This window comes from Loxodonta africana, chromosome 17, assembly GCF_030014295.1.
Source record: "Loxodonta africana isolate mLoxAfr1 chromosome 17, mLoxAfr1.hap2, whole genome shotgun sequence".
NCBI lineage: Eukaryota > Metazoa > Chordata > Mammalia > Proboscidea > Elephantidae > Loxodonta > Loxodonta africana.
This window is the reverse complement of record NC_087358.1, coordinates 55,498,567-55,526,382: the sequence shown is the minus strand read 5'-3', so window position 1 is coordinate 55,526,382 and position 27,816 is coordinate 55,498,567.

Here is a 27,816-nt window from a genome sequence, read left to right as displayed (position 1 = left end):
GTGGGGGTGGCACCCTAAACTATGAGAGCATAAACTTCTGTTTGTTAAAGCCATCCATTTTTGGTATTTCTCTTATAGCAGCACTAGAAAACTAATACAGAGGGTCAATGAAGTCATTGGAAACTTATACTGAAGCAGACTCTAGAAGGCTTCGAACTAAACAATGAATAACTCAGAATATACATGTGCAAATGCAAGCCACCTGTAGCTTCTGAGCAGGAATGAAGAATACTGAGAGCCTTGTTTTAGGAAGTGGTTTTGGCCTTTAAAAAAAAAAAAATAGAGAATAGTAAATTGGAAGACGGTAGAGAAATCAGAAATAACAGAATTAGGAAAGTATTTACATAAATTACTCAGGGTTAAAAAAGGCCTCAACTGGAAAAATAATTTTAGAAAGGAGGAAGAGTACTGTAAATTTTGTTATCACTTGGAAGCAGTTTGATGGTAAAGAAAAAAACAAATACACTTGAAAGCAAAGCAACAACATATTAAGGCCCTCCTTTACCTCTTGTCACTTTGATAATAAAACTTGAACTTGATTATAAGATGAGAGGAAGCAGTCAGAAGAGAAGCCAGATTAAAAATTAATGTAACTATTTTTATCTTTATAAATCTTCTTGTGTGTATTAGTTTCCTACTGCTGCTATAAAAAATTACCACAAATCTAATGGCCTAAAACAACACAGATTTAGTATTCTATAACTCTGGAGGTCAGAAGTCCAAAATGGGTCTTACAGGGACTCAAATCGAGGTATAGACAGTTGTGTTCCTTTCAAATGCTGTAGGGGAGAATCCATTTTGTTGTTTTCCCAGCTCCTAGTGTATTCCTTGGGTCATGGCTACATTACTCTGTCTCATGCTTTCATCCTTCCATCTCCTTCTCTGACTCTTACCCCCCTTCCTTTTATAAAGACCCTTGTGACGGGATTGGGCCCACCTGGATAGCCTTCACATCTCAAGATCCTTGACTTAATCACATCTGTAAAGTCCCCTTTGCCATATAAGGCAATATGTTCATAGGTTTGGGGATTACTACGTGTACGTCTTTGGAGGAGTTATTATTTGTTTTTACCACATGCCCCAACAAAACGTGAGTTCTACATAGCTTTGGAACCCAGTACCCGGATATAAATCGGAGAAAACCCAAGCTTATTCATATGATATGGTGAAATGTTTATCCTCCTCAAGAGTTTAGGATCCATACTGATGAGTGTTTCAAACTGAATGGAGATGATCTATGCATTAGACTCTTTAATGTAGTTAGTGAGCTAGTTAACACCAAGAACCTATTTCTAATCATCCCGTGAAAACCATGGAATAGCTCCAAGAGTGAAGTTCCCAGTGACCAAGAGGGATAAAAAAAATCACACTCTATGTAGATGAACCAAGTGGAGTTTAGCTAAAACAAGTAACACTATTGCATGATAACATTTATCTTCAAATGCTTAAGGCAGTCAACTTTAGTGTTTTATTAATGGCAGTCTTTTTTTTTTTTTTGCTGTATACAACTTTGAAAGTGAAGAGCTTCTCAGTGTAGTTTCTATTAAAAATATTATACAAATACTACACAAGACTATTCTTACTTGAATAGATTCAATTGATTTTAAGGTGCTTCATCCTATGCTTGCTTGGATGTATCACACACATTTTATGAAATTATTGAATAACTTAAACGACACCTATACCATATGTTGTTGTTACTTGCTGTCAAGTCCGTTCCAACTCAAGGCGACCCTAGTCATTAGCAAATACCAGTGTTTCTTAGGGTGGTACATCCTGATATCTAGATAGCATAAGACATCGTGGCAACTTTGCTAAATATGTTTTCCACACATATTTGACTATACTTTTTCCTACTAGAATATCAAGATATGAAACTTAATTATTTTTGAAAAATGTTAAATCTATAAAAGATTATTTACAATTGATTGGTTTTTAGTCAGTTTCACTATCTCCTAGGCAAGGCCCCCTATGGCTTTGTCTCCCCCTTCAGAGCATGAGGGTGGAGTAAGGAAAATGGGCTGTCCTGATCTTTTGCCTCTTTACTGATAAAAAACCCGTTGCCATGGAGTCGATTGATATTACTCTCAAATAACTGGCTTCTGCCTGCATATGGTACTTTCAGTATGCATAGAAACACTAGGAGGACAATAATAAGCAAAGGGAAAAAAAATAACAGCATGAAAGTCTTCTCTGAAGTACTATTCTACCGCCACTTGGATATAAATTTGCCCACCCAGAGTTTGGCTTTAAATTCAAATGTCCTCTATTCAAATACAAAGTGAATTTTCCTTTTTCAGTCCTGAGGCATGTTGTAAAGAACTATCATCAACAGGAAATAGAGTTGAGTGTTTATTAATGCTGGACTTTGAAATAACCACTGATAACACAGTGCACAGCAGGTCTCAACCAAACTCCACTAGTTCACAGTGCTCATTTACTCTCACTCCTACATGGATTGTGGGAAAATTAGAAAAGAGTGTTCTGAAATCTTATGGAAAGTCAGCAGGTAGAAAAGCAAATATTTTTAAACCACTAACTTTACCGATAGTCTTTTTAGGCATGCATCATGAAAATAATTCTCTCCCACTGTGTTTATGGAAAATTTCAAAATGTTTCAGCAAAAAAATAAAAACCCAGATGATTCCTATGGCGTTCTGCTCAGTCTCCTGTAAGAATGCAGAAGGCTGTGTAGATGAGCCATGGTTTGCCTTACCTGGGTCTGTCTGTCATTCATGAGGTAACTGATGGTTTCTGGCATATTGAGAACCTGCGAGAGACAAAGCACATGAACTTTATTTTTTTATTTTTTACAGCCTTCAATAGGTATGCCTTTGACAAATAAGCAGCAAATGTAATGGAAGTCTACTGATTACACTAATGACAGAGTTTATGATGAATTCTAATCTCTTCTAAGAGGTCGTTCAATGGAAAGCCCGTGAGGTAGTTAAAATTATCCATCAATCCAAATTTAATAGTTTCTTTTTTTTTTTTCATTCAGCATATGCATAAAGCCCTGATAAGCTGTTGATGAATGAGGATGATGGTAATGATAATGGCTACTTGATTTCTGTTCTGTCTGCCGCTCACCTATCTTAAGTGCCAAGGATGCAATCAATGATAGGCATTGTTAAAGGTTCTTGTGAGAAAAATGAGGCCTCCTCACCAGGAAAATACCTTTTTTATCTTTAGCTCATCCAGAGTGTAAATCCGTTGCTTTTTATCCCTTTTTCTGTTTTTTTGGTTCACCTCTAGGTGTGTGTTTAAACAAGTATACAGAGTTCATGAGAAATCGTGTAGTAGCCTGCATTTCCCACCAGAAAACAAATATCACAGAACCCAGATCACCATTACATTCCAAATTTTCCAGTCCTTTTCCAAAAAAAAAAAAAAAAATGGTACAGTAAGTCAATCACTTTTCCTTTTTCCGGAGCTTTCTTCTGACTATGATAAAAAAAAAAATGATACCTGTATCATTTTTATTGCCACCAGGAAATGCACAGGAGATTATAGAGAAAAATAATAAAGAACAATGCCCATGTGCCTTTATACCTCAGGTATGCATATCTCATTAGCTCTCACTACTCAAACTTTTAGCTAAAGATTGTGATGTTAGGTATGCCAACGGAGGCTTTTGCTGACACCCAACCCAAAACCCAGTGCTGTCGAGCTGACACAGAGCAATGTAAATTGCAAATTATAATAATGCATATTGATATTTTAACAAAAAAATTAATCAAGCCATTCCACACAGAATTGAATGTTGTCAATTTCTTCCTGGTTATCATTCAAACCCAATTACTGGTCAGTTACAATTAAGCATGCATAATGCTTAAATATCTGTGAAATTGTACCTGCAACAAAATAGGTAAACTTTTGATTTGCTATATATTTATCATGCTTGCAACTTCAGAATAAGTATTTAATTTTCCTAAGCCTTGTTTTCCTTGTCTGAATAAAGAGGATAATCATGGCAAAATATTACAAAATTTCTGAGTTTTTGAGAATTCAGTGATAAAGTATGTAAAATAAAAGGCTCATAGCAAGTATGAGATCATTAATGACTATTAAAATGATTGATATGAGCACATCAGCTATTTGATTAGGGTGAGGCTCAGGGATGGAGAAGCCAAGGATTCTCGAGATTCTGATTTGTCATTATCTATTTAAAATATCAAGCTTCTAAGACCAAAGAAAAAAAATATGATGGCAGACAGCTTTAACAACCCACCTGAGAGGCAGAGTTATTAGTAATCAGATAATCACAGATTTTTGTTAGTTAAGGATGAAGTTCATGAGTTAGCTAAGAAGAAGGCTGCCTTCTGAGTGGACGAATGATAGAAGTTCCATCTGTTTGTGATCAGTGCTAGGGGCTACTTTTCTAGATTATTCTGTTTATTAACCGTTCCCTGCACCTTCCTCTACTTTGGTTTATTTATGTAGAGCTGGACCCAAAGCCCCAGTGGCCTTTATCAACCCTCTTTTCAGCTACTTTTACTCTAGCAACTCATTGCTGACTTCAGAGCATAAAGAATGCACAGTCTGTTATTTAAGATTAAAGACACTGCTGCCAAGAAGATGATCTGTATTTTCAAACTCACTGTTCGGTTTCACAAGGCATCTTGGAATTTTGGACTCATTCAGAGGAAAGGTAAAAATCAGTACAATTCCTCATCAGGGATTCTTAAACAGATAACTCGGATGTTCTGACCTTGATTCAAATAAAGTCACCGTAAACGATTGGGACATTTTGCTTCTACTTATCATTGTGAGGTCACAGCTGCTATTGTAAGGGTGATGTGCTCTGGGAATTCAAGCCACGAAATGTAAAGGAGGTTTTGGGCAATCTGGGGTGCACATGAGCTTCCCCCTCAGAGGAATCATTCTCCTGTGCTGCTTTTGCCAGAGGCTGAGATCTGTAATAGTTGTTGAATAAGAGAGATAATTGGAAAGGGAAAAAGGGAAAGAGAAATTGGGTAAAATAAATTACACAAAGTGTTTTATTCTGAAAGTCAAAGTTATACCCTCTGTGTACTCCTTTTCCTTCTACCTTGCCATGCTCACATTTCCTTAAACAGAAATGACACCACATCCCCCATTCTCTCAAGCAGGTCTTGTGCCCTAGGCCTAAAACCAAACTCGTTGCCAAGGAGTCAGTTCTGATTCAGAGAGATCATCATGAATCTGTAGGACAGAGAAGAACTGCCCCATAGAGTTTCCAAGGCTATAATCTTTATAGAAGCAGACTGTTATATCTTTCTCCCCCAGAGTGGCTGTGGGTTCGAACTGCCGACCTATCGGTTAGCAGATGAGAGCTTAACTACTGTGCCACCAGGGCTCATTCTGGGACTAATAAAAACAAAACCCAAACCCGTTGCCTTCAAGTTGATTCCGACTCATAGAGTTCCTATAGGACAGAGTAGAACTGCCCCATACGGTTTCCAAGGAGATCCTGGTAGATTCTAACCGCCAGTCTTTTGGTTATCAACTGTAGCTCTTAACCACTGTGCCACCAGGGTTTCCCTGGACCTAACAGACATTGCTTAATAGACACACAATAATAATGAGAATTTTTTTAAAGTTTTAGTTTTACCACAGTAAGAACTCATGTGACATGATGAACATTTGTGGAAGGTTATTTCCAAATTATTTACTGTATTTGTGACATGGGTATTGTAAATTTTTAATCATTTACTGTATTTCTCATTTAAAGAATTGTCCAGAGGCTTTCTTTTAACAATGAAAAGAGAGTAGGATTAGTTTTAGAATTAAGTTTTCTGGTAAAGACTGAAATATATACAGTACATGTCTACAACCTATTAGAAATAGCCTCAACGTATTTGCACTTTGATTATTGAAGTATTATTATGGGTTGACGCCTTGGTGGCACAGTAGTTAAAAGCCTGGCTACTAACCAAAAGGTCAACAGTTCAAATCCACCAGCAGCTCTTTGGATACCCTTTGGAGCAGTTCTACTCAAGTCGGAATCAACTCAACGGCAACGGGTTGGGTTTTGGGTATTTTTTTGGTTATGGGTTGAATTGTGTACCCCAGAGATATGTGTTATAAATCCTAACCACAATGCCCGTGGTTATAATCCCATTTGGGAATGGGTTGTCTTTGTAACGAGTCAGAATTAGTGTAGAGTATGTTTTGAGTTAATTTCTTACAAGATATAAAAGGAGCAGATTAAGAAAACAGAGAAGGAGGAGAATAGATGCAAAGCCCTATGGAGATCTCGAACAAATCAGGAAATAGAAGCAGAAAAGGCAAGAACCTTCCCCCAGAGCCAACATAAAGAGAAAGCCTTCCCCTAGAGCCAGTGCCCTGAATTCGGACTCCTAGCCTTCTAAATTGTGAAAAAACAAATTTCTGTTTGTCATTAATTTCAACTCACAGCAATCTCGAGTGAGAGTAAAACTGTGCTCCATAGGGTTTTCAAGACTGTGACCTTTTGGAAGCTGATCACCAGGTCTTTCTTCTGAGGTGCCTCTGGGTAGGTCCAAACAGCCAATATTTCAGTTAGTAGTTTTTAAAGCGCTTAATCATCTTGGCCACCCAGGGACTCCATGTTAACTGGCAAATTAAAATGAAACAAGGAAAATTTAAACTGCAGATAACTCCGTGGGACAAATTGTCCTACTTCTTCAACGAATAAGAGACAGGGAAAAAAAAAAAACCTATAGATTAACAGATATTTTAGAGACATAGCATTAAATTCAAATCTATAGACTTAGTTTAAATCTAATTGAAAAATAAAAATACGTATTTAAACCTTGTATCGGTCAATTAAAAGAATGTGAACACTGACTTGATTTTCTTTTACATTACGTAATTATTATTCATATATAAGTAGAATAATGACATTATTTTTGTCAAAATATTTTTGCATAAAGTTACATAATGCATGAGATTTACTTCAACATAATAAGGGAGAAAGGGAAACAGGTATACAGAGAAGACAAAATTGCTTTTAAATTGATAATTGTTTAAACTGGGTGATATGTACATGGGGTATCATTGATGATGCATTCTCTCTACTTCTTTATGCTTGGAATATTCCCTAATAAAGAGTTGTGTATATGCAATATGAGCAAATTTTAATTCTCATAGCTTTTTGGTATATGCATTATTACATACATGTGTATACATAAATGATATGATTATCCTAAATAGAACTTACTTAGAACTTATACAATATCTGTCTTTTTACAGGTGTGAAAATAGGCTCAGAGTTTATATAATTTGCTTGGATTATATGTACATGTGCTGGTTAATGTTATGATTCGACTTGATTAGGTTAGGCTCCTCAGTTGTTTGGACTGATCACTTTTCATAAGTAATATAATGTAATCACCTCCATGATGTGATCCGATGTGATCAGTCAATCAGTTCTAAGGGCAGTTTACTTAAGAGTGTGGCCTGCATCCAATATATATGCGTGTTCTGCCAAAACTCACTGGCTTTTGCCGTGGATCCTCTGGTTTTGGCATGTGAGCCAAAAGCCTGCTGCCTGACCAGCAAATTTTTGGATTTGCCAGCTTTCACAGCCACAGGAGCCAGTGGCCTGCCATCTGACCTATTTTGTGTTTGTCACCGTCTGCAATCACGTGAGTCTGGAGAAGCCTCCAGCCTGATGACTAACCCACAGTTTTGGAACATGTCAACACCCACAGCTGTGTGAGCCATTTCCTTGAGCTAAATTTCGCTCTCTAACTCTATATATGTATACACGTGCTTCACTGGTTTTGCTTCTCTAGAGAACCTGGCCTAAGACAGTACACTTTTTGATAGGGTTAAAGTGAAAATTAAGTTGTTCTGGCTCCTAGAACATAAAGAGTCTCATATACTAGGATACTTATTATTTAATTATGTAGCAGAAAAAGCAAATATCTGGATATAAGCAAATAAGAAAAAAGTTTTATAAGCAAACTACATATTGTCACTTTGTTACTTTTCACTTTTTTCCCAAACTTTTTAATTAGATTTCATATATAGGAAGCTCTAAATGCAGATTCTTCTAGTTGCTAGAGCAACAGAAACAGATGGGAGTAACACAATCTGGAGTAGAAAAGGTGGGATGTATTCTTCCTCTTTCAATCAAGACAGCATACATTAGGGGTACCAGGTGACATCTTGAGACAACAGGCTGATCAGGACTTATTCTACAGCTATTATTTGTACACAAATTATTCACCACCATAGAATTTTATGTGCCTTAATTAAAACATAAAAATAAGAATACTCTCTTAAGTTCATATAGATTTTGGTTCTTCCCGTAAATCATTCAAGGAGCCCTTGTGGTGCTATGGTTAAAGCACTCAGATGCTAACCCAAAGGTCAGTGATTCAGACCCCAGATTCTCTCAGGAAGAAAGATGTGGCAGTCTACTCCACTAGAGATTACAGCCTTGGAAACCCTAGGGAGCAGTTCTACTCTGTCATATATGGTTGTTTTCAGGGCTTTAAGCCCATTCAAACCAGTTCAGCTATGGTCAATTAAGCAAAATCAAAGCTGAATTATATTTTTTAAAAATTTTCATGAACCAGAAAAACAACCAGATCCAAAAAAATTACAGGTCAAAGCCCTGGAATGAGAGAGTCAGAAGAGGTGTAGTGAGCCCTTCAGGAGCATGTTGTGGGAGATCTATTATTGACAGGTTTGAAACAGTGACACACATTCAAAGTGGTGTGGTCGACGAACACCTTTGAGCAGGACACCGCTGTTTCATGCTTTGTGGGTCAAGAGATTTGTTTGCTATGCAATGCACAGGCTGCCTTTGTTTTCTAAGAGGGAGATTAAGTTTCTAGCAGGGCTTCAACACGTAATTTTTCCTGTTCTAGTTACTGTTCCAATTCACCACATTTAAAAAATTTAGGTCTCTTCCAGTGTTGCTTAGTTGGCCATGACAGAACTAGGAAGAACTTGTTCAAAGTCCTGTTCGCTATGAATTGGAATTGACTGGACAGCAACAAGGTTTTTATTCTTTGGGGTGGGGGGGAGAGACGGATAAATCACCTAGACTTTTATGTCAAAATTATTTCCCTACACTAAGGAGGTCCAGAAAATTAAGACTCATATTTGTTACATGACTGACCAAGATAAATAACAAATTTTTTGCAACAAATGTTGGACCTTAATTCTTTTATTCCATATGTGTTTATATCTAGCAATTCTATGATCAACACTAGGTCTTATTTTATGCTAATTTCAGCAACACATTACATATTACTTTATATGCAATCACAACAAAGTGATTAAGATGAATAACTCTATGCTTTAATTATCTACTACTCTTCTGTCATTAATTTTTCTTAATAATAAGAAGAATAAATAAGAGCAGTGTAGCAGTTACAATAATTTTGGAAATGTTTGACTCTTCATCCTACCATCTCTATGGTTTCTTTGATCCAATCCTGGCACAAGAAAGTTAAGGAATGAAAAATGGATTTACCAATACTCAGCTTACTTGCACATGTCAAAAGTTTCCCAGGGGCAGAAAATAAAAATCTGTTACTTACTGGAGTCAAAGAACTGTCTTTCATTCACAGTTGGAACTACTACCAATTGGTAGAATTAACTGACATGGACATTAAAGCACCTACCATCACTGTGACATGGAAGATAGAAGAAAAAGACCTTTGTTAACCATCTAGAGACTGAAATTATGGTATTAATGGCATATTAGATATTACAAAAGAAAGTATTAGTGAATTTGAATATCTAGCATTACAAAAATGAAACACACAGCAAAAAGATTTAAATGAACATAGAACTGGTGAGCTGTGGGCCAATTTCAAGTGACCTTAAATATGTGTGTATGTGAAGGCCTCAAGGAGAGGTCTGAGAAGGAGAAACAGACAAAAAATGAGAATGAGATGTTCTGTATTTGAAGAAAACTATAAATCCACAAATCAAAGAAACTCAATGAGCCCCAAGCACAGGCTACATGAAGAAAACTAAACCCAGGCAAAGGGTACTCAAACTCCTCAGAACATGCGACAAAGAGGAAAACTTAGACATAGTCAGAGAAAACTAGGCACGTTTTTGTGCAGAGTAACAAAGATAAAATTGAAAGTATATTTCACGTTGGAAAAAATGCCAGGGAGAAAACATTGAAGCAGTATCTTTAGAGTACTGAAAGAAAGAAATAGCTTACCTTACATTCTATACCCAGTGTAAATACCCTTCAAAACAAAGGAAAAACAAAGACATTTTATGCATAAATATTTCAATTTACTCATCACCAGCGGACAGATTAACATCGCAAGAAATGTTAAAAGAAGTACTTAAGACAAATGAAAAGAAAGGTAAGAAATGGGAAACACACTTAATAAGACAGCTTCCAAAATGCATTACACACTGTCAGAATTGAAAGGAGAAATAGATAATTTTAATGAATGATTTTAATAACACTCACAATAATTGTTAGAACAAGTGACAGGATATCAACAAGCATATATAAGACTTGATCAACACTACCAAGGTACTTGATCTAATTGGAATTTATAGAATACATCACTGTACAACAGTACAATACACAGTCTTTTAAAATGTACATTAAACATATACTGACTTAATCATCTGCTATAACAGAAATACCACAAGTGGATCACTTTAACAAAGAGAAATTTATTTTCTCACAGTATAGTAGGCTAGAAGTCAAACTCAGGGTGTCAGCTCCAGGGGAAGACTTTCTGTCTCTGTCAGCTCTGGAGAAGGTCGTTCTCATCAATCTTTCTCTGGACTAGGAGCTTCTCTGTGCAGGAACCTCAGGTATAAGCTCCTGGTGCTTCTTTATTGGTGTATGAGGTCGTCAACTCTCTGCTTACTTTCCTTTTTAGCTCTTGAGAGATAAAAGGTGGCGGAGGCCACACCCCAGGGAAACTCCCTTTACACTGGATCAGGAATGTGACCTCTGTAAGGGTGTTACATCTCATACTAACCATCTTTAACATAAAATTACAATCACAAAATAGAGGACAACCACACTATACTGGAAATCATGACCCAGCCAAATTGATACATTTTGGGGGGGACATAATTCAATCCATGACATTTCACTCTTTAGCCCCCCAAAAAACACATCCTTGCAAAACGCAAAACATGTTTACCTTATCACATCATTGCAAAAGTCTTAACTCGAAATCCAAAATCCAAAAATTCTTCATCTGTGAAATCTAGAATACAAGTTATCTGCTTCCAAAATACAGTGGTAGAACAGGCACAAGCTAGACATTTCCATTACAGACAGGAGAAATTAGAGGGAAAGAAGGCATAACAGGCACAAAGCGAGTCAGCAGAACACATTACATTAGCCCTCAACGCTTTGAAAATAATCCTCTCTTCTTGGAGACACTTTATACAATTGCCCTGCCCTCTAGGTATTGGCCTACCCAGACCGTAGGTATTGGCCAAACTCTCCAGATTCTGAGTGGAGGCCCCTCAGGCCTAGACTTCAGCTCCACCTTCCAATTCCACTGGGAGAGCAACTCTGTTCACTCCTCTTTAGGAACACCACTCTCCTCATCCATCTGAGTGATGAGTCCACCCTTAGAAACACCAGAGACCATGACTTCTCCCTTTGAAACCCCTGAGGTCACAGCCATGTCTTTTGAGATTGAGGCAGTTTGGCTTCTTGTGTTCCTCGTCTCTCTAGTTTCTGCTTCCAGGTTTCTTGGCCTTTCGGCTCTTCAGGCCTCACATCTGCCTCTGCCCTGCTAAGGCAGGTGTTCCAAAGTTCTGTAGCTCCGTCAGTAAGTGCCTGGAAGCACCCCTCTCTATCAAAAAGCCTCCTGTGTGCAGGCATTTAGCTCTCTCACTCCATGGATTGGCTCCAGTGCCCTCTCACACTGATCTCCTTGTTCTGCTACTTTTGGTTCTCTGCTGTTGCTGCATCTCTGCCGCTGCCAGTCCTCTGCTGCTGCAAGTTCTCTGCTGCTGGCGGTTCTCTATCCATTCACAGTTTCAAAATTTCTTCCACAGTTTAGGTATCTGTTAGAGCAACACCCTACTCTATCGGTACCGAATTCTGTCTTAGTCATCTAGTGCTTAGTCCAAATTCAGGGTGTCAGCTCCAGGGGAAGGCTTTCAAAATCAGGAATCAGGAATGTGACCCAGGCTCAGTAATGTGACCTGGGTAAGTGTGTTACAAGCCCATGCTAATCCTATTTACCATAAAATTACAATCACAAAATGGAGAACAATCACGCAATACAGGAAATCGTGGCCCAGCCAAGTTTGTACACCTATTTTTGGGGGACATAATTCAATCCATGACATGGCCAAGATAGATCATTAGTCAGAATCAACTCAAAGGCAATAAGTTTTTTTTTTGTTGTTTTTAAGAGACATCATATCTGAGTCAAAAATAATTTTAAAATAATTCAAATCTTAAAAAACATGTTTTCTTTCAAGAATGTAATTAAATTACAAGCCAGTAACAGAATGATGTCTGAAAAATCCCCAATTATCTAAAATGACACATTTCTAAATGTGTTCTAAAGAATGCAATAGTTTAAACAGCATGAAAATAAGAACACAAAATGCCAAAATGTCTGTGATGCTACTGAAGAACCCCTTAGATTGAAAGTTATAGCAACAAATATCTATAGTACACAAGAAAAAAAAAGTCTCAAATAAAAGAGCTCAATTTCCACTCTGAGCATCTAGAAATATAGGGGTAAATTAGACACCAAGTAAGCATAAGAAAAAAATAATAAATATCAGAGTGGAAATCAGTGAAAAATGGAAAAATCAATGAAATCCAAAAATCTAATTCTTTGATTGGACCAATAATGTTGATACATTCTAGGCAAATTGATAGTGGAAAAAAGAAGAGAACACAAAATTACCAATGTTAAGAATGATATTCACGACAGTTTCTACAGATATTAAAAGTACAATAGGGAATATCATAAACAATTTTATAACAATAAATTAAAATATTTAGAAGAAATAGACAAATCCCTGAGAGACACAAACTATCTACATTACTTCAGATAAATAGATAACCTGGATATTTCTATATCTATTAAAGCAAATATCAAAGCCACAGTAATTAAATGCTGAATTCTAGCACATATCTCGATGGTGGTGATAGTTTCACATAAATGTGAATGTGTGTGTGTGTGTATATATGGATATAGCCCTGGTGAGGCAATGGTTAAGAACGCAGCTGCTAACCATAAATTTGGCAGTTTGAATCTACCAGCTGCTCCTTGGAAACCCTATGGAGCAGTGCTACTCTGTCCTGTAAGGTCTCTATGAGTCAGAATTGATGTCAACAGGTTTGGTTTTGGTACATAAATATGTGTATATATGTGTGTGTGTGTGTGTGTGTGTACACCAAAAACAAAAACAAAAAACTTCCTGAGAGTCAGGGCTGAGATGGCGGAGTAGTCAGATGCTTCCAGTGGTCCCTCTCACAACAAAGACCCCAAAAAACAAGTGATTTGATTATATGTATGACAAGCTAGGAACACTGAACATCAAAGGCAAAGTTAAGAAATTGGACTTAGTGACAGGGAGGGAGAGACAGTGCAGATGCAACAAGGAATAGCTGGACATGACTTTGAAGGGAGCGCTTCAGCCCTGATCCCCAGGCACAACCACACCAGGGCTGGCAGTAGCAATTGTGACATGGCTGTTTCAGTGAAAGAAGGCAAGTGAGGAGGCACAACCCTGATCCTCTGGTGCTACCACAGTAGGACCAAGCCAGCCCACAGAATCCACACATGCCTCCAGAATCTAAGATAATACAGCGCTTTCAGCACGAGATAAGTGATTTTGTCTAATTTAAAGCATGGCTCTAATAGCTCCTTCTTTTGAAAGAACTCTCTCCCATCTATCTGATCCCTCCTCCCTCTGCCCCAGCTGGTGTCAGTGATATTTGATTTCCTTGGGCCTGAGACAGGTTCTGCTGCACTTCCTGAGTCATTCACCTGGCCTCAGAGAAAGAACAAATGGGAGAAAAGTAATCTGCCAGCTCCCTTAATCTGGAAACTTAGGGCAGAAGCAGCTCCTGTCCAGACACAAGCAGCCCACAGACTTTGAATGTCTTTCACCCCTGCAAGGACCCAGGTGGCCCCAGCACAACAGACAGAATCTGGCTGTTACATTGCAAGAGTGAATGTCCTTGAGGTCTTACTGTGACTGTTTCAGCTGTGTGGTAGAGACATGGGTTTTTGACTTTTGGAACCACTCTGCCTATTAAACAGGGCCCTCACCTACCCACAACAAGGACCTGAGGACTAGTGTCTGCATCCATGCCACCTAGACACTCATGACAAGGGTCCAAGAATAAGTGGTGCCTCTGTCTTTTTTTCCCAGTCCTTACAGTGAAAAGCATTGCATGCCTGTGGTATGGCTGCAGAGCCCATCCACCAGTGTGCTCTAGAGTACAGAGACATGCCTTCTTCACAGACACTTGGGGGAAGGTTGTGTGCAGCCGCTTGTTTTCCTCAGAGTGTGATCCCCTGCTGCAACCAGAAACCTGTGCATACACCAGTCACCACTGCTCTAAGATTGTAGGTGAGAGTCTACACCACACAATGGTGATTGACTACCTGGACACCTGAGCTGAATCTATCCAAGAATAGTAAATGGACTCCTACCCTCATATCTCTGGTAATAGCTCTAGCCATCTGATAACAGAATATTAGTGCTTCTAAGGCTAAGTTTGCTCAATCTAGTAGCCAACTCAGGTATATCAAAACAAAACACAGCAAGAACCTAGGACACAGTGAGGAAACATAAAATAAATTAATAGAATAACTTATAGGTGGCTTGGACACAACAATCGATACCAAATCATATAAAGAAAAAGAAGCAGACAATAATAGCTTCAAAAACTCCCAAAATAAAGAATCTTCCAGATGAAGATATATTCCTGGAATTACTAGATGTAGAATACAAAAGATTAATATACAGAACTCTTCAAGACATCAGGAATGCGATCAGGCAAATGCAGAACAAGACAAGGAGCACATGGGTAAAGAAGTCAAGGAAATTAAGAAGGTTATTCAAGAAAATAATGAAAAATTTAATAGGCTACAAGAATCCATAGAAAGACAGTAATCAGAAATGCAGAAGATTAGCAATAAAATTTCAGAATTAGACAGCTCAGTAGAAAGTCAGAGGAGTAGAAAAGAAGGAACTGGAAGTCAGAATCAGCAAAATTGAAGATAAGACACTTAACAACAATATGGTTCAAGAAAAATCAGATAAAAGAATTTTTTAAAAAATGAAGAAACCCTAAGAATCATGTGGGACTCTATCAAGAGAAATAACCTATGAGTGTTTGGAGTACCAGAACAGGGAGGGAGAACAGAAAATACAGAGAGAATTGTTGAAGATTCGTTGGCAGAAAACTTCCTTGATATTGTGAAAGATGAGAAGACATCTAACCAAGATGCTCATTGAACCCCATACAAACTATATCCCAAAATAAAGTCACCAAGACATATTACCATCAAACTTGCCAAAACCAAAGATAAAGACCGAATTTTAAAAGCAACCAGGGACAAACGAAAAGTCACCTACAAAAGACAGTAAATAAGATTAAGCTCAGACTACTTGGCAGAAATCATGCAGGCAAGAAGGCAATGGGATGATATGTATAAAACATTGAAGGAAAAAACACTGCCAGCCAAGAATCATATATCCAGCAAAACTGTCTCTCAAATATGAAGGTGAAATTAGGATATTTTCAGATAAACAGAAGTTTAGGGAATTTGCAAAAACCAAACCAAAACTACAAGGAATACTAATGAGCATTCTCTGGTTAGATAATCAATATTCTTAGATATCAACCCAAAACTAGAACACAGGGCAGAGCAATCAGATATCAAACCCAATAGGGAAATCACAAAAATAAATCAAGATTAAAAAAAACTCTCAAAACAGGGAAATAACAATGTCATTACGTAAAAGATGACAACATTAAATTGACAAAGAGGGAGCAAATAAAGTAGTCATAGATCTTTCATATGGAGAGGTAATCAAGGCAATATAGGGAGATAAAAGTTAGTTTTAAACTTAGAAAAATAGAGGTAAATAATAAGTTAACCACAAAGGAGACTAACAATCTTACACATCAAAATAAAATACAGGAAAAACATAAAGACTCAGCAAAATATAAATAAATAAAATTGACAACAATGAAAAAGAGGAACATACAATCTGCAAAGAAAAACTACTCAGAACAAAAAATTAAAGGAAAAAAGTAAACTGTCAACAACACACAAAAAAAGACATCGAAATGACAGCACTAAACTCATACCTATACATAATTATTCTGAATTTAAATGTACTAAATGCACCGATAAAGAGACAGAGAGTGGCAAAAAGGATTAAAAAAAACACCATCAGTCTATATACTGCCTACAAGAGACACACCTTATACTTAGAGAAACAAACTAAAAATCAAAGGATGGGAAAAAATATATCAAGCAAACAACAATCAAAAAAGAGAAGGAGTGGCAATATTAATCACTGAAAAAAATAGACTTTAAAGTTAAATCCACCACAAAGGGTAAGGAAGGACACTGTATAATGATTAAAAGGACAATGTGCCAGGAGGACATTACCATATTAAATATTTATGCACCCAATGACAGGGATTCAAGATACATAAAACAAACTCTATCGGCATTGAAAAGTGACATAGACAGCTCCACAATAATAGGAGATTTCAACACACCACTTTCAGTGAGGACAGAACATCCAGAAAGAAGCTCAATAAAGACACGGAAGAGCTAAATGCTACAGTTAACCAACTTGACCTCATGCACATATACAGAGCATTCTGCCCAATGGCATCCAAGTATATTTTCTTTTCCATTGCACGTGGAACATTCTCTAGAATAGACCACATATTAGGCCATAAAGCAAGTCTTAACAGAATCCAAAACATCAAAATATTACAAAGCATCTTCTCTGACCATAAAGCCATAAAACTAGGAGTCAATAACAGAAAAATCAGGGAAAATAAATCAAACAGAAGGAAACTGAATAACACTTTGCTCCAAAACAATTGGATTATAGAAGAAATTATAATCGGAATAAAGAAATTCATAGAATCCAATGAGAATGAAAACACTTCCTATCAGAACCTTAGGGACACAGCAAAAGCAGGGCTCAGAGGTCAATTTATATCAATAAATACACACATTCAAAAAGAAAGAGCTCAAATCAAAGAATTATCCCTACAACTTAAACAAATAGAAAGACAGCAACAAGAGAAACCCTCAGGCAACAGAAGAAAGCAAATAATAGAAATTAGAGCAGAATTAAAGGAAATAGAGAAGAGAAAAACAATTGAAAGCATTAACAAGACAAAAAGCTGGTTCTCTGAAAAAATTAACAAAATCGATAAACCACTGGCCAGACTGACAAATGAAAAAAAGTGAGGAAGCAAATAACCTGAATAAGAAATGAGATGGGTGATATCACAACAGGCCCAATTGAAATTAAAAGGTTAAGAGAATACTTTGAAAAATTGTACTCTAACAAATTTGAAAACCTGAAAGAAATGGATGAATTCCTAGAAACATGCTACCTACCTAAACTAACACAAACAGAGGTAGCACAACTAAATAGACCCATAAAGAAAGAAGAGATTGAAAAGGTAATTAAAAAACTCCCAACCAAAAAAAAAGCCCTGGTCCAGACAGCTTCACTGCAGAGTTCTACCAAACTTTCAGAGAAGAGTTAACACCACTACTACTAAAGGTATTTCAGAGCATAGAAAATGATAGAATACTACTAAACTCATTCTATGAAGCCACCATATCCCTGATACCAAAACCAGGTAAAGACACCACAAGAAAAGAAGATTATAGACCTATATCCCCAATGAATGTAGATGCAAAAATCCTCAACAAAATTCTAACCAACAGAATTCAACAACATATCAAAAAAGTAATTCACCATGACCAAGTGGGATTCATACCAGGTATGCAGGGATGGTTCAACATCAGAAAAGCAATTCATGTAATCCACCACATAAATAAAACAAAAGACAAGAATCACATGATTTTAACAATTGATGCAGAAAAGGTATTTGACAAAGTTCTACACCCATTCATGATAAAAAACTCTCAGCAAAATAGGAATAGAAGGAAAATTCCTCAACATAATAAAGGGCATTTATGCAAACCGAACAGCCAGCATCACCCTAAATGGAGAGAGCCTGAAAGCATTCCCACTGAAATCTGGAACCAGACAAGGATGCCCTTTATCACCACTCTAATTCAACATTATTCTGGAGGTCCTAGCCAGAACTATTGGACTAGATAAAGAAATAAAGCACATCCAAATTGTCAAAGAAGAAGTAAAGGTATCTCTATTTGCAGATAACATGACCGTATACACAGAAAAAGCTAAAGCATCCTCAAGAAAACTATTGAAACTAATAGAAGAGTTCAACAGAGTATCAGGATACAAGACAAACATGTATGAATCAGTTGAATTCCTCTACGCCAAGAAAGAGAATTTTGAAGAGGAAATCACCAAATCAATATCATTTACAATAGCCCTGAGAAGATAAAATACTTAGGAATAAAATCTAAACAGAGACATAATAGACCTATACAAAGAAAACTATAAAACACTACTGCAAAAAACCAAAAGAGAGCTACATAAGTGGAAGAACATATCTTGCTCATGGATAGGATGACTTAACATTGTAAAAATGTCTGTTCTACCCAAAGCGATCCATGGATATAATGCAATCCCAATCCAAATACCAGTGACATCTTTTGATGAGATGGAGAAACAAATCACCAACTTCATATGGAAGGGAAAGAAGCTTTGGATAAGTAAAGCATTTCTGAAATAGAAGAACAAAGTGGGGGCATCACACTACCTGATTTTAGAACCTATTCTACTGCCACAGGAATCAAAATGACCTGATACTGGTACACCAGTAGATACACAGGCCACTGGAACAGAATTGAGAATCCAGACATAAATCCATCCACATATGAGCAGCTGATATTTGACAAAGCACCGAAGTCAGTTAAGTGGGGGAAAAGACAGTCTCTTTAACAAATGGTGCTGGCATAACTGGATATCCATCTGAAAAAAAATGAAACAAGACCCATACCTCATACCATGCACAAAAATGAACTCAAAATGGATAAAAAACCTAAATATAAAATCTAAAATGATGAAGATCATGAAAGAAAAAATAGGGACAATGCTAGGGGCCCTAATACAAAACATTACTAACAATGTACTAACACCAGAAGGGAAATTAGATAACTGGGAGCTCCTAAAAATCAAACACCTATGTTCATCCAGACTTCACCAAAATAATGAAAGATTACCTACAGACTAGGAAAATGTTTTTAGATATGACATTTCCGATCAGTGTCTGACCTCTAAAATCTACAGAATACTGCAAAAACTGAAAACAAAAAGACGAATAACCCAATTAAAAAATGGGCAAAGGATGTGAACAATCACTTTGCCAAAGAAGACATTCAGGTGGCTGACAGATACATGAGGAAATGCTCACTATCATTAGCCATTAGAGAAATGCAAATCAAAACTGCAATGAGATTCCATCTCACCCCAACATGGCTGACCTTAATCCACAAAACACAAAATAATAAATATTGGTGAGGTTGTGGAGAGACTGAAACACTTATACAGTGCTGGTGAGAATGTAAAATGGTATAACCACTTTCGAAATCAATTAGGTACTTCCTTAAATAGCTAGAAATAGAACCACCATAAAACCCCTCCAAAAAACCAAACCTATTGCAGTTGAGTCGTCTCTGACTGATAGCAACCCTATAGTACAAGGTAGATCTGCCCCATAGAGTTTCCAAGGAGCATCTGGTGGATTTGAACTGCTGACCTTTTGGTTAGCAGCCATCATGCTTAAACAATACACCATATGACCCAGCAATTCCACTCCTTGGAATATACCCTAAAGAAAAAGAGCCTTCATACAAACTGATATATGCACACCCATGCTCATTGCAGCACTGTTTATGATAGCAAAAAGATGGAAACATCCAATGTACTCATCAAGAAATGAATGCATAAGTAAATTATGGTATATTCACACACAATGGAATACTACACAACAGTTAAGAACAACAATGAATCTGTGAAACATTTCATAACATGGAGAAACCTGGAAGACATTAAACTGAGTAAAATTAGTCAGTTGAAAAAGGACAAATATTGTATGAGATCACTATTATAAGAGCTCTAGATAAAGTTTAAACACAGAAGAAAATATTCATTGATGGTTACGAGGGTGGGGAGGGAGGAAGGGGTATATCCACTAACTAGATAGTAGACAAAAAATTATTTTAGGTGAAGGGAAGGACAACACACAAAACAGGGAGAGTCAGTTCAATTGTTCTAAACCAAAGGCGAAGAAGTTTCCTGAATACAACCAAACTCTTCAAAGGCCAGAGTAGCAGGGACAGGGGTCTGGGGACCATGGTTTCAGGGGATATCTATGTCAGTTGGTATAACAAAATGTATTAAGAAAACATTCTTCATCCCACCTTGGTGAGAGGCATCTGGGGCCTTAAACGCTAGCAAGAGGCCATATAAGACGCATCAGTTGAAGCAGAGAAGGATGAAGAAAAACAAAGACATATGGTAAAGATGAGCCCAAGAGACAGAAACAGCTACATAAACCAGATACTCCATCAACCTGAGACGGGAAGAACTAGAGGGTGCCCTGTCACCATCAATCACTGGAACAGGAGAACAGTGGGATACAGATCTCGAATTCTAGTAAAAAGCCAGGCTTAATGGTCTGACTGAGACTGGAGGGACCCTTTATTAGCCCAAGATTGGAACCGTTCCTGAAGCCAACTCTACAGACAGGAATTGGACTGGACTATAAGATAGACAAGATACAGGTGATGAGTGAGCTTCTTGGCTCAAGTGGACACTTCAGTCTATGTGGGCAACTCCTGTCTGAAGGGGAGATGATAAGGAAGAGAGGGACAGGAGCTGGTTGAATAGACACTGGGAATACAGAGTGGAGAGGAGGAATGTGCTGTCTTGTTAGGGCAGCTGGGAGTGCATAGCAAGTTATGCATAACTTTTTGTATGAGAGACTGACTTGATTTGTAAACTTTCACCTAAAGCATAATAAATAAAAAATAAGAACTCCAAATCCGCTGCTGTCATTGAGCAGATTTCCACCCATAGTGACACTATAGGTCAGAGAAGAACAGCCCCACAGAGTGGCAGACTGGCTGATTGATTCAAAATGCCGACCTTTTGGTTAACAGCTGAGCTGTTAACCACTGTACCACCATGGCTCCATGATATATATATACATATTTATTTTTAGATATATTTATATATACACATATATTCAAATACATATATGTTAAATATATACAATATATATATATTTAATAAGGTCTCCTCATGAACCCTGCCCCACAAAGAGTGAGAGAAATTATTGAGGAGAAATGAGAAGCTGACACCCATTATTAATGACAAGTTCCTTCCCTTTAAAATATGAACAAGTGAGGCATTTGTTTTCCAGTAACATCTGGAAAACCAAACACCCCTATACTTGTGACTAAGTTAAAAAGGAAACAAAGTCCCTTTGGTTTGCCTCTGTAGTCTGAACTGCTCTTAAAAAGGCAAAGAGTAAGTTAAAATATTTTCAAGTGCATTCTTTTATCTGTAAAAATGTAAGAGGTATTGTCTTAGTTACCTAGTGTTGCTATGGCAGAAATACCTCAAGTGGATGCTTTTAACAAACAAAAATGTATTGTCTCACAATCTAGGAGGTTAGAAGTCCAAATTCAGGGTGCCATCTCCAGGGGAAAGCTTTCTGTCTCTGTCAGCTCGGGGGGAAAGTCATCAATCGCATTCATTGTCAAAAAGAACATTTCGAGATCTATCCTGAAGTACACCGCTATCAGTGATAGGATAATATCCATATGCCTACTAGGAAGACAAGTTAATGTGACTATTATTCAAGCTTATGCAACAACCACTAAGACCAAAGATGAAGAATTTGAAGAGTTTTTACCAACTTTTACAGTCTGAAATCAATCAAACATGCAATCAATATGCATTGATAATTACTGGTGATTGAAAGGTGAAAGATGGAAACAAAGAAGGATTTGTAGTTGGAAAATATGGCCTTGGTGATAGAAATGATGCTGGAGATTGCATGTCAGATAGAGCAATGACCTCTTCACTGTAATACCTTTGTTCAACAACATAACTATACACAAGGACTTTATGGGATGGAATACACAGGAATCGAATCGACTACATCTTTGGAAAGAGATGATGGAAGAGCTCAATATCAGTCAGAACAAGGAAAGGAGCCGATGTGGAACAGATCATCAGTTGCTTATATGCAAGTTGAAGTTGAAGAAAATTAGAACAAACCCACAAGATCCAGAGTATGGCCTTGCGTATATCCCACCTTAATTTAGAGATCATTTCAAGAATAGATTTGACACATTGAACTCTAATGAACCAAAGGAGTTGTGGAAGGACATCATACATGAAGGAGGTAGGAGGTCATTAAAAAGACAAGAAAGAAAACACCAAAACATGTCAGAGGAAACTTGAAAGTTGCTCTTGAACTTAGAGTAGCTAAAGAAAAAGGAAGAAATGAAGTAAAAGACCTGAACAGAAAATTTCAAATGTCAGCTCAAGAAGACAAAGTGTTATCATGAAATTGCAAAAACCTGGAGATAGAACACCAAAAGGAAGAATATGCTCTGCATTTCTCAAGATGAAAGAATTGATGAAAAAATTCAAGTCTCGAGTTGCAATATTGAAGGATTCTATGGGGAAAATACTAAACGATGCAGGAAGCATAAAAAAAAAAAAAAAAATGGAAGGAATACACAGACTCACTATACCAAAAAGAATTTGTTGACATTCAACCATTTCAGGAGGTAGCAAATGATCAAGAACTGATGGTACAGGCTGTTCTGAAAACATTGACAAAAAACAAGTATTCATGAATCGATGGAATATCAATTGAGATGTTCCAATACAAATGGATGCAGTACTAGAAGTGCTCACTTATCTATGCTAAGAAATATGGAAGACAGCTATCTGGCCAAGTTACTAGAAGAAATTTGTATTTGCACCCATTCCAAAGTAGGGTCATTCAAAAGAATGTGTAAATTATAAAACAATATCATTAATATTACACACAAGTAAAATTTTGTGAAGCTAATTCAAAAGCAGTCGTAGCAGTACATGGACAGGGAACTGCCAGAAATTCAAGCCAAATTCAGAAGAGGGAGTGGAATGAGGGATATCATTTGCCAATGTCAGATAGATCCTGGCTGAAAGCAGAGAATACCAGAAAGATGTTTACCTGAGTTTCACTGACTATGCAAAGACATTTGACTGTGTGGATCATAATAAATTATGCATAACATTGCAAAGAATGGGAATTCCAGAACACTTAATTATGCTCCTGAGGAACCTATACTTAGACCAAGAGAAAATTGAAAAGAACAAGGTGATACTGAATAGTTTAAAGACAGGTAAGGTGTGCATCAGGGTTGTATCCTTTCACCGTACTTATTCAATCTGTTTATGAAACAACCAAGGAAGCTGTATTATACGGAGAAAAATGGGACATCGAAACTGAAGGGAGGCTCATTTACAACCTGTAATGTGCAGATAACACAACCTTGCTTGCTGCAAGTGAAGAGGACTTGAAGCACTTACTAATGAAGATCTAAGATCACAGCCTTAGTATGGATTACATCTCAACATAAAGAAAACAAAAATGCTCACAACTGGACAAATAATCAACATCATGATATACAGAGAAAAGAAAGACCAAAGAAGAATAGATGCCTTTGAATTATTGTGTTGGTGAAGAATATTGAATACACCATGGACTGACAGAGAAGGAACAAATCTGTCTTGGAAGAAGTACAACCAGAACGCTTCTTAGAAGCAAGGATGGCAAGACTACATCTCACATACTTTGGGCGTGTTATATGGAGGGACCAGTCCCTAGAGAAGGGCATCATTCTTAGTAAAGGATCAGCAAAAAAGAGGAAGACCCTCAATGAGACCGATTGACACAGTGGCTGCAACCATCAGCTCAAACATAACAAGGATTGTGAGGATGGCCCAGGAACGTACAGTGTTTCGTTCTGTTGTCTATAGGGTTGCTATGAGTAGGAAATGACTTGATAGCACCTAACAACAACAACATATGCATACACATTAAAAACTAATTGTGCAGTTTACTGAACATCAATTATACCTCAATATAGCTATGATGATTAAAAAAAGAAAAGAGAAAATTATTCATTAATGTAGATACAAGATTGCTGATACTACAGGGTTGTACAAATGAAAAACGTATTTAGATAGACAAGAAATGCGGATTCCTTTTTTTCCCCCAATTTTTATTATTTTAAGAACATTTTTCCTTTGTATGCACAGGTTTTGTTTTAATTTTTGTGTTCATAAACAACAAAACACCTTAGGGAGCCTAATTTTTAAATGTTTCTTCAGATTCCTAAGGCCGTTTCTTTCACCTTGATGAATAGGAGGAATATTTTCAGCAAAACAACTAGACAAATTGCTCTTATTTGTCCATGCTTGAATAACCTGATATACCTGAGGAAGACTATTTCTTATTAAAATGGGAACTCACTTCCAACAATTTTCAGTCATGGATTGAATTAATGTAATTTACTCTTCATTCCATCTTCTAATAGAAGAGAGATGAAATACTTTCTGGTAGAAAGTATCAGCATCTGCAGCTTTTACAGTTATTTAATACACAGCGTCTGGCATTCTATAAGAAATTATAGGGCATTTGAAGGTGTAGTGAAATATGACCAATAATCAGCAGAAAAAAAAAAATCCACACCAGAAACATATCCACAAATGATTTATGTGGACACAGGAAATTAAAAACAATAAAATAAAGTATGATTAAATAATATGTTGAAAGCATCTGGGTGGTACAAGTGGTTTGCAATTAGCTGCTAAACGAAAGAAAGGTTGGTGGTTCAAATCCACCCAATATCTTTGTGGAAGAAAAGCCTGTCAATTTGCTTTTGTAATGATTACAGCTAAGAAAACCCTATTGAGTAGTCCTACTCTGTAACTTGTGGGACACATCTGTGAGTCAAAGGCTAGCTCTATGGCAGCTAAAAACAAAACATGTCAAAAAAAAAAAAGATGGGAAAAAAAAATAAATTTTTATACAGAATTGGAAATAAAAATAGAATAAAATGGACATCCTAAAACTGACAAAGTATAAGATTTGAAGTCAAGAATACATCTAATGGGCTTAACTGCAAACTAGACTGTACAAGACAGGACTAGTGAAATCATAGGTAATTCAAAAGAAAATATCCAGACTTTAACATACAGAGAAAGAAGGCCTAGAGAAAGCAGAGAGTAGGAGACATATATATAATACACAGTCAAACAGTATTAATACAGAGGTTCCAGGCTTTGAAAATTCCACTGCAGCTTGGCCTCCATTTCTTCCATTGCTTAGCGGGCCTCTCAATCAGCATCAGAATTTCAGTTCCTTTGCTCTGCTGCCTCACCATTTTCAGTACCATTGCTTGGCAAACTGCATCAGAATTGCAGTTATTTGCTTGGCCTACCCCATGAAAATCCTGGCACCTGCAAGTTACGACTGAGTGTTGCTGAAGTAACTTGTATGAACTCCCTACTTGTAATACCCCTTAAAAGTAACTATTTTCCTTGCATGCATGAAACACTCCTAGAGGCAGCAGCCCCGATTTCTTCCTTCCTTGCGCAATGAAATAAAAGACACCTTTATATTCTCCCACCTTGGTCTCTCATTTATTGGTCAATATAAGTCACACCGAGCAAAACCTGGGGTTTCCACCCAGTAACAGTGTAACTTATATGTAATAAAATACTAGAAGAAGAGGAGTGATTTGTCCAGGAAAAAAAAAAAACAAACTAGAGTTTTGAAAATTCTAGACTCAAGAAGCTTAGCAAAGTACAAGCTTAATAATAATTTAAGAAAATCAATAAAACAGGAACGTTATAGAAAAATTAGTGAAACCCAAAGATTATTAGAAAATCTTAACTACATACCTCATGCATCCTAAAAAAGACATACTGCCTTCAAGAAAGTGATAAGGAGACTCATGGTTATTTTTTTTGACAGAAACTACATAATACAGAAAGAAATGGAATGACCTTATAAGAAGAATAAAGAAAATTAGTATTGTCCTGGGGTTTCAAACCCAATAAAATATTCTCCAAGAGTGAAAGTGAAATATAAAATGAAGGCAAATCAAATCTAAGATAATTTATTCCTAGTAAACTCTTACTATAATAAAAATAAAATAATCTCTTTACATTGATGGAATCATAAAACTGATAGGAGGAGTGAAAAGTAAGAGTGAGGGTTATCATATTAGCACATGTATGAAGCAAAACTAAATAAAATCAAACAAAACCTGCTCCTCAAAATTAGCCAGAAACAAATTCTAAAAATCAAGAAGAAATTGAAGCTAAAATATGCAACTCTAAAAATTAATATTTGATTCATTTAAATTTATAACCATTACATAAATTTTATATAACACTTGAATAAAGACTTCAGAATTCATTGAGGTCACTCAGCAATAAATTAAGGAAAAGGAGAGAAAATCATTCAAGAGAAAAACAATATTAAACAAAAAAAAGAATAGTAAATAAGAAATTTAATACGTGATAAAGGCAGATTATCTACAAAGGAGTCAAAACTTCATAACAGATTTCTCTTGGACCTTAATAGATATTTAAAGAAATAAGTATAATACTCTGAAAATATCGAACAATATATGCACAGAAAAAAAAAAAAACAACACATTAATAACCTAAATTTTTATATCCAGCCATTCTTTCATTTATATTAAAAGCAAAATACAGGTATTTCATTCTTTAAAAGGAAAAAAGGAAACATTTACCAAATAAGCCCTTAATTAAGGAATCTCTAAATAATATACTTTATCAAAAAGTGATAGGCACAGAGAGGGAAGAAATGGATTCAAAAAGAATCTTGAAAGGACTGTATTATTATTATTATTACTCTTGCTAAACAAGAATCCATAAAGGTAAAGATTGGAAGATTTTATCAAATTGTTTTTCAATTGCATAATAAAATACAGCATTAGAAATTGTCCCAAATTAGGCAAAGGAATAATGATGAGCTGTTATAAAGTTTAATGAAAAGATTTTGAATAAGTATACCACAAAAACATAAATATATCCAAGTTTAATAAAAACGCTTAAAGTTGATGTTGCCCCCCCCCAAAGAAAAGCAGCTTTATGAAGGAGATTTTAGTTTGATTGTGTCCTAAAACATATATTTTCATCAGAAAGGTAGGTGCAAGTTGTGGGAATTATGTCTGTTAAAATCATAACCTAAAACATTTTAATCAAATATGTATATGTAATAAAATTCAATTGATAACACTAAGTTTAACATAAATGGGGGTCATTTAATAATTTAACTCATGATTTTTACCTTATAATATGTTACATTTGCCATTAGTGCTTGAAATGGAATATGAGTGAATTCGATTAATAGCATGAATAAACCCAAACCAGGTGCTGTCAGATCGATTCTGACCCGTGGCGACCCATGTGTGTCACAGTAGAATTCTGCTCAACAGAGTTTTCTTATTGATTTTTCAAAAGTGGATTGCCAGCCCTTTCTTCCAACAAGCCTCCAGGTGGATTTGAACTTCCAACCTTTTGTTTAACACCCAAGTATGTTAACTGTTTTGACCACCCAGGGACTCCAAAATATGGATAAGTTAATGATACAGTATGCTT